Source organism: Ctenocephalides felis, unplaced genomic scaffold (assembly GCF_003426905.1).
Source record: "Ctenocephalides felis isolate EL2017-DRISC unplaced genomic scaffold, ASM342690v1 CF-g0.4_SCAFFOLD_03559, whole genome shotgun sequence".
Lineage (NCBI taxonomy): Eukaryota > Metazoa > Arthropoda > Insecta > Siphonaptera > Pulicidae > Ctenocephalides > Ctenocephalides felis.
In genome coordinates, this window is record NW_020539713.1 from 5,520 (window position 1) to 15,000 (window position 9,481).

Consider the following 9,481-nt stretch of genomic DNA (forward strand, 5'->3'; position numbering starts at 1 on the left):
AAAAAAAAGCATAACCCGCAAATGAATTTAAAGTCAGCGAAAAATTTCAAACATTTTTAATTTAAAGTAAAAATTGAAAAATCTCATGAAAAATATATTATGACATATTATGTTATACATCATTTTATTCGTCATTTTATTCTGCATCTTTCGTACGAACAAAGTTTTTTCGTATCTTCTACGGTTTAGATAGTATAGAGCAATTTGTGTAGTTGTTTACTTGTCAAAATGCAAAGTGCGGCTAGGTTGGAGCAACACTCCTCACGATTCGATATTTCTCTAAAGAAAACATATAAAGTATTATAAATCATTAGAAAGGTCTCAAAATTCTTAGTTCTTTTTCCATATATCACAACTTCGAATTTTGCACGGTGTGGCCTACAGGCGAGTTGCCGTCGTGAAAATTCGGAAAAATCGGAAAATCTAGAGAAAATTATATGAACACACCTAACCATTTATATACCATTTTATTCGTAATTTTATTCTGCATCTTTCGTACGAACAAAGTTTTTTCGTATCTTTTACGGTTTAGATAGTATAGAGCAATTTGTGTAGTTGTTTACTTGTCAAAATGCAAAGTGCGGCTAGGTTAAAGCAACACTCCTCACGATTCGATATTTCTCTAAAGAAAACATATAAAGTATTATACATCATTAGAAAGGTCTCAAAATTCTTAGTTCTTTTTCCATATATCACAACTTCGAATTTTGCACGGTGTGGCCTACAGGCGAGTTGCCGTCGTGAAAATTCGGAAAAATCGGAAAATCTAGAGAAAATTATATGAACACACCTAACCATTTATATACCATATTATTCGTAATTTTATTTTGCATCTTTCGTACGAACAAAGTTTTTTCGTATCTTTTACGGTTTAGATAGTATAGAGCAATTTGTGTAGTTGTTTACTTGTCAAAATGCAAAGTGCGGCTAGGTTGGGGCAACACTCCTCACGATTCGATATTTCTCTAAAGAAAACATATAAAGTATTATACATCATTAGAAAGGTCTCAAAATTCTTTGTTCTTTTTCCATATATCGCAACTTCGAATTCCCAACGGTGTGGCCTAAGGGCGAGTTGCCGTCGTGAAAATTCGGAAAAATCGGAAAATCTAGAGAAAATTATATGAACACACTTAACCATTTATATACCATTTTATTCGTAATTTTATTCTGCATCTTTCGTACGAACAAAGTTTTTTTGTATCTTTTACGGTTTAGATAGTATAGAGCAATTTGTGTAGTTGTTTACTTGTCAAAATGCAAAGTGCGGCTAGGTTGGAGCAACACTCCTCACGATTCGATATTTCTCTAAAGAAAACATATAAAGTATTATACATCATTAGAAAGGTCTCAAAATTCTTAGTTCTTTTTCCATATATCACAACTTCGAATTTTGCACGGTGTGGCCTACAGGCGAGTTGCCGTCGTGAAAATTCGGAAAAATCGGAAAATCTAGAGAAAATTATATGAACACACCTAACCATTTATATACCATTTTATTCGTAATTTTATTCTGCATCTTTCGTACGAACAAAGTTTTTTCGTATCTTTTACGGTTTAGACAGTATAGAGCAATTTGTGTAGTTGTTAACTTGTCAAAATGCAAAGTGCGGCTAGGATGGAGCAACACTCCTCACGATTCGATATTTCTCTAAAGAAAACATATAAAGTATTATACATCATTAGAAAGGTCTCAAAATTCTTAGTTCTTTTTCCATATATCACAACTTCGAATTTTGCACGGTGTGGCCTACAGGCGAGTTGCCGTCGTGAAAATTCGGAAAAATCGGAAAATCTAGAGAAAATTATATGAACACACCTAACCATTTATATACCATTTCATTCGTAATTTTATTCTGCATCTTTCGTACGAACAAAGTTTTTTCGTATCTTTTACGGTTTAGATAGTATAGAGCAATTTGTGTAGTTGTTTACTTGTAAAAATGCAAAAAGCGGCTAGGTTGGAGCAACACTCCTCACGATTCGATATTTCTCTAAAGAAAACATATAAAGTATTATACATCATTAGAAAGGTCTCAAAATTCTTAGTTCTTTTTCCATATATCGCAACTTCGAATTCCCAACGGTGTGGCCTACAGGCGAGTTGCCGTCGTGAAAATTCGGAAAAATCGGAAAATCTAGAGAAAATTATATGAAAACACCTAACCATTTATATACCATTTTATTCGTAATTTTATTCTGCATCTTTCGTACGAACAAAGTTTTTTCGTATCTTTTACGGTTTAAGAGAAAATCGAGGAAAACTGGTTTGAACATTTATTGTAAAATTAGAAAATTTAAACAAATAATTATAAAAAATAATATAACTATATATAAATTCGTTTTATATTCATTGAGATCTATAAAAATCAATAAATACATAATTTTATACAAAAGTTTAAAAAAAAAACAAAAAACACCTAAAAACTCAATAATTAACTATAATTCATATTGTCCGTATATATAAAACTGTTTGAACATCTAACAAAATTTTCGACAAAAATTTTTCTATCATAAGGGTTTACAGTTCGAAATTTTCCCAGACTTTTGTCTTGACGATTCACACCGTAACCCGGAGCGACGCCTCGCCGCAGGTCGCTTGGGACTCAGTCGAATACTTACGCTGTGGCCGCGCGCCTTATATAGGGGGATAGGTCGTGTCGAGTGCGATGCGAGCAAGCTCAGGCTAAAGTACACTATGTTGTTCAGGCGGGTACGGATATCATTCCCCGGTGTAGTTTTTACATCATATTCGATACTTTTAGTCTGTCAATGATATATTAGCGTAACTTTTAATAATGTTGTGAGCCACATCTAGAATTATATACCCCGTATATATTCGGATGCTGGTTTGCGGCTATAGATAACTGGTGGTAGGATCATTCGTTTTTAAACGTTCGATCAGAGAGAGTTGAAATTATTTGGGTCTGCGGACCGCAAATATGAAATCCATATATTTTAATAATATAGAATTTTACAAATTGACTACGGTCAAATATATGTGAATGTGGCAGAACTTGCAAAGCTTCTCGCAGCGATGGTCTTTCGTTTTATGAACGTTTGATCGGAGCGAGTTGAAATTATTTGGGTCTGCGGACCGCAAATATGACATCTATATATTTTAATAATATAGAATTTTACAAATTGACTACGGTCAAATATATGTGAATGTGGCAGAACTAGCAAAGCTTCTCGCAGCGATGGTCTTTCGTTTTATGAACGTTTGATCGGAGCGAGTTGAAATTATTTGGGTCTGCGGACCGCAAATATGAAATCTATATATTTTAATAATATAGAATTTTACAAATTGACTACGGTCAAAAATATGTGAATGTGGCAGAACTAGCAAAGCTTCTCGCAGCGATGGTCTTTCGTTTTATGAACGTTTGATCGGAGCGAGTTGAAATTATTTGGGTCTGCGGACCGCAAATATGAAATCTATATATTTTAATAATATAGAATTTTACAAATTGACTACGGTCAAATATATGTGAATGTGGCAGAACTAGCAAAGCTTCTCGCAGCAATGGTCTTTCGTTTTATGAACGTTTGATCGGAGCGAGTTGAAATTATTTGGGTCTGCGGACCGCAAATATGAAATCTATATATTTTAATAATATAGAATTTTACAAATTGACTACGGTCAAATATATGTGAATGTGGCAGAACTAGCAAAGTTTCTCGCAGCGATGGTCTTTCGCTTTGTAAACGTTTGATCGGAGCGAGTTGAAATTATTTGGGTCTGCGGACCGCAAATATGAAATCTATATATTTTAATAATATAGAATTTTGCAAATCGACTACGGTCAAATTTATGTGAATGTGGCAGAACTAGCAAAGCTTCTCGCAGCGATGGTCTTTCGTTTTGTGAACGTTTGATCGGAGCGAGTTGAAATTATTTGGGTCTGCTGACCGCAAATATGAAATCTTGTGATTACTCGACAAATTATTGCTGTAATCAAGTGCGCTCCTATAGTATAATATACTGTGGGCAAAAGCCTCTGGCAATGATCATTCGTTTCATTAACGTTTGACCGGAGCTAGTCGCAAAATATTGCGCAGTGTGCAAAAGCAGCGTGACGCGGTTTACAACCGCTTAGCGCTCTTATGCATTGTGTGAGAGCACTGCCATGTATATCTGCTCGGTGTCGCCAGATGCCTGAGCGAATGACAAAGTTCGTTGTGAAAACGGCGTTCTTTTTGAATATTATACTTTAAACGCATAGCTCAATCAATTCTTTGGGCGCTAGATGAAAGTCTAGTGTTTTAAAGTCGATTGTAGTAAACGCTTGCGTTAGTGTTCTATATACTCTGCACATTTTATTCAAATTGTGCGAATTTGAACATTCGCTTCATTGCTTTGTTTTAAGAAAATGAAAAATCTGCGAAAGCAGATTTTTCAATCTCACACACAGTGAAATATTCATATTTCAATTTTAAAGCGAGGACGTTTGTTTTTGGACCACAACGTGCTCTAAAATTGCTAAAGTGGTTGCGCGTCCTAGAGAATTTATTTTCTTGCGACCCGCCATATAGCCTGTCCAGACCATCGCGGTGATGGTTCGCACGGTAACCCGAGGCGACCCGTCGCTGCAGGTCAAACTGTCGTAGACCGTGTCTAGAATAATATACGCCGTATATGTTCGGATGTCGGTTTACGGCCGGGTTCTGGACCTTATTTATAAGTGTTCAACCATACTGTACAGCATATCAGCGGGCATGTGTCGTTGACGCAAAGACTCTTATGCGGAAAATAAAATATACAAATGCAATCAACTCAATACTCTCCGAGCGAGAATAAAAGTTAGTTATAACGATGAATTCTTATAATGAATTCGCCCCGACGTTTTCAATCTAACGAAGGGTAAAGAGACTGTTTGAAATTAACTGTACGGACCGTCGTTTCGACGGTTGTTAAAGGTCTAGCCTCTGTGTAAGCGCAGAATATATAAAATATCAAGTCGCGATGTAAACTGTTCGTCATGTCCAGGGAATATCGTACGACTCAGATATATATATATGTAAGAAAATTCGTTGTTTAGAAATATTCATCGAACTTTTCTATACAAAGTGTGGTCTCTCGGGTGACGCCGAGGGACATTTACGCACTATGCTATTATATATATAGCACCCTGGTTGATCCTGCCAGTAGTATATGCTTGTCTCAATGAATAAGCCATGCATGTCTCAGTGCAAGCCACATTAAGGTGAAACCGCGAATGGCTCATTACATCAGTTATGGTTCCTTAGATCGTACCCACATTACTTGGAAACTGTGGTAATTCTAGAGCTAATACATGCAAATAGAGTTTCGACCAGAGATGGAAGGAATGCTTTTATTAGATCAAAACCAATCGGTGGCGGGCTTGCCTTGCTCACCGTTTGACTTGGTGACTCTGAATAACTTTGTGCCGATCGCACGGTCTAGTACCGGCGACGCATCTTTCAAATGTCTGCCTTATCAACTGTCGATGGTAGTTTCTGCGACTACCATGGTTGTTACGGGTAACGGGGAATCAGGGTTCGATTCCGGAGAGGGAGCCTGAGAAACGGCTACCACATCCAAGGAAGGCAGCAGGCGCGCAAATTACCCACTCCCGGCACGGGGAGGTAGTGACAAAAAATAACGATACGGGACTCATCCGAGGCCCCGTGATCGGAATGAGTACACTTTAAATCCTTTAACGAGGATCTATTAGAGGGCCAGTCTGGTGCCAGCAGCCGCGGTAATTCCAGCTCTAATAGCGTTTATTAAAGTTGTTGCGGTTAAAAAGCTCGTAGTTGAATCTGTGTCCCACACTGTCGGTTCACCGCTCGCGGTGTTCAACTGGCATGTCTGTGGGACGTCCTACCGGTGGGCTTAGCCCGTAAAAAGGCTGCCCAACTCAAAATCCTACCAAGGTGCTCTTCACCGAGTGTCGAGGTGGGCCGGTACGTTTACTTTGAACAAATTAGAGTGCTTAAAGCAGGCTCATTCGCCTGAATATTGTGTGCATGGAATAATGGAATAGGACCTCGGTTCTATTTTGTTGGTTTTCGGAATTCCGAGGTAATGATTAATAGGGACAACTGGGGGCATTCCTATTGCGACGTTGGAGGTGAAATTCTTAGATCGTCGCAAGACGAAAAGTTAGAGGTTCGAAGGCGATCAGATACCGCCCTAGTTCTAACCATAAACGATGCCAGCTAGCGATCCGCCGAAGTTCCTCCGATGACTCGGCGGACAGCTTCCGGGAAACCAAAGCTTTTGGGTTCCGGGGGAAGTATGGTTGCAAAGCTGAAACTTAAAGGAATTGACGGAAGGGCACTACAAGGTGTGGAGCCTGCGGATTAATTTGACTCAACACGGGAAACCTCACCAGGTCCAGACACCGGAAGGATTGACAGATTGAGAGCTCTTTCTTGATTCGGTGGGTGGTGGTGCATGGCCGTTCTTAGTTGGTGGAGTGATTTGTCTGGTTAATTCTGATAACGAACGAGACTCTAGCCTGCTAAATAGACGTACTTTCTGGTATCGCAGAGACCCTCCGCTTCGGCTTCGGTCGTTGTTGGTTGTGGTTCTCACTACCGGCGTACAAATATATCTTCTTAGAGGGACAGGCGACATTTAGTCGCACGAAATTGAGCAATAACAGGTCTGTGATGCCCTTAGATGTTCTGGGCCGCACGCGCGCTACACTGAAGAGATCAGCAGGTTTTCCTTGGCCGAAAGGTCCGGGTAATCCGTTGAAGCCTCTTCGTGCTAGGGATTGGGGCTTGCAATTCTTCCCCATGAACGAGGAATTCCTAGTAAGCGCGAGTCATAAGCTTGCGTTGATTATGTCCCTGCCCTTTGTACACACCGCCCGTCGCTACTACCGATTGAATTATTTAGTGAGGTCTTCGGACCGGTGCGCGGCAGCGTTTCGACATTGCCGATGTTGCTGGGAAGATAACCAAACTTGATTATTTAGAGGAAGTAAAAGTCGTAACAAGGTTTCCGTAGGTGAACCTGCGGAAGGATCATTAACGTACATTTACTATTAAGTGAATGAAACGTGTGCTATATGTCGCAATATAATGTTGCAGACTAAATGTTGTGCGCTCCCATAGTATAATATACTGTGGGCAAAAGCCTCTGGCAATGATCATTCGTTTCATTAACGTTTGACCGGAGCTAGTCGCAAAATATTGCGCAGTGTGCAAAAGCAGCGTGACGCAGTTTACAACCGCTTAGCGCTCTTATGCATTGTGTGAGAGCACTGCCATGTATATCTGCTCGGTATCGCCAGATGCCTGAGCGAATGACGAAGTTCGTTGTGAAAACGGCGTTCTTTTTGAATATTATACTTTAAACGCATAGCTCAATCAATTCTTTGGGCGCTAGATGAAAGTCTAGTGTTTTAAAGTCGATTGTAGTAAACGCTTGCGTTAGTATTCTATATACTCTGCACATTTTATTCAAATTGTGCGAATTTGAACATTCGCTTCATTGCGTTGTTTTAAGAAAATGAAAAATCAGCGAAAGCAGATTTTTCAATCTCACACACAGTGAAATATTCATATTTCAATTTTAAAGCGAGGACGTTTGTTTTTGGACCACAACGTGCTCTAAAATTGCTAAAGTGGTTGCGCGTCCTAGAGAATTTATTTTCTTGCGACCCGCCATATAGCCTGTCCAGACCATCGCGGTGATGGTTCGCACGGTAACCCGAGGCGACCCGTCGCTGCAGGTCAAACTGTCGTAGACCGTGTCTAGAATAATATACGCCGTATATGTTCGGATGTCGGTTTACGGCCGGGTTCTGGACCTTATTTATAAGTGTTCAACCATACTGTACAGCATATCAGCGGGCATGTGTCGTTGACGCAAAGACTCTTATGCGGAAAATAAAATATACAAATGCAATCAACTCAATACTCTCCGAGCGAGAATAAAAGTTAGTTATAACGATGAATTCTTATAATGAATTCGCCCCGACGTTTTCAATCTAACGAAGGGTAAAGAGACTGTTTGAAATTAACTGTACGGACCGTCGTTTCGACGGTTGTTAAAGGTCTAGCCTCTGTGTAAGCGCAGAATATATAAAATATCAAGTCGCGATGTAAACTGTTCGTCATGTCCAGGGAATATCGTACGACTCAGATATATATATATGTAAGAAAATTCGTTGTTTAGAAATATTCATCGAACTTTTCTATACAAAGTGTGGTCTCTCGGGTGACGCCGAGGGACATTTACGCACTATGCTATTATATATATAGCACCCTGGTTGATCCTGCCAGTAGTATATGCTTGTCTCAATGAATAAGCCATGCATGTCTCAGTGCAAGCCACATTAAGGTGAAACCGCGAATGGCTCATTACATCAGTTATGGTTCCTTAGATCGTACCCACATTACTTGGAAACTGTGGTAATTCTAGAGCTAATACATGCAAATAGAGTTTCGACCAGAGATGGAAGGAATGCTTTTATTAGATCAAAACCAATCGGTGGCGGGCTTGCCTTGCTCACCGTTTGACTTGGTGACTCTGAATAACTTTGTGCCGATCGCACGGTCTAGTACCGGCGACGCATCTTTCAAATGTCTGCCTTATCAACTGTCGATGGTAGTTTCTGCGACTACCATGGTTGTTACGGGTAACGGGGAATCAGGGTTCGATTCCGGAGAGGGAGCCTGAGAAACGGCTACCACATCCAAGGAAGGCAGCAGGCGCGCAAATTACCCACTCCCGGCACGGGGAGGTAGTGACGAAAAATAACGATACGGGACTCATCCGAGGCCCCGTAATCGGAATGAGTACACTTTAAATCCTTTAACGAGGATCTATTAGAGGGCCAGTCTGGTGCCAGCAGCCGCGGTAATTCCAGCTCTAATAGCGTATATTAAAGTTGTTGCGGTTAAAAAGCTCGTAGTTGAATCTGTGTCCCACACTGTCGGTTCACCGCTCGCGGTGTTCAACTGGCATGTCTGTGGGACGTCCTACCGGTGGGCTTAGCCCGTAAAAAGGCTGCCCAACTCAAAATCCTACCAAGGTGCTCTTCACCGAGTGTCGAGGTGGGCCGGTACGTTTACTTTGAACAAATTAGAGTGCTTAAAGCAGGCTCATTCGCCTGAATATTGTGTGCATGGAATAATGGAATAGGACCTCGGTTCTATTTTGTTGGTTTTCGGAATTCCGAGGTAATGATTAATAGGGACAACTGGGGGCATTCCTATTGCGACGTTGGAGGTGAAATTCTTAGATCGTCGCAAGACAAAAAGTTAGAGGTTCGAAGGCGATCAGATACCGCCCTAGTTCTAACCATAAACGATGCCAGCTAGCGATCCGCCGAAGTTCCTCCGATGACTCGGCGGACAGCTTCCGGGAAACCAAAGCTTTTGGGTTCCGGGGGAAGTATGGTTGCAAAGCTGAAACTTAAAGGAATTGACGGAAGGACACTACAAGGTGTGGAGCCTGCGGATTAATTTGACTCAACACGGGAAACCTCACCAGGTC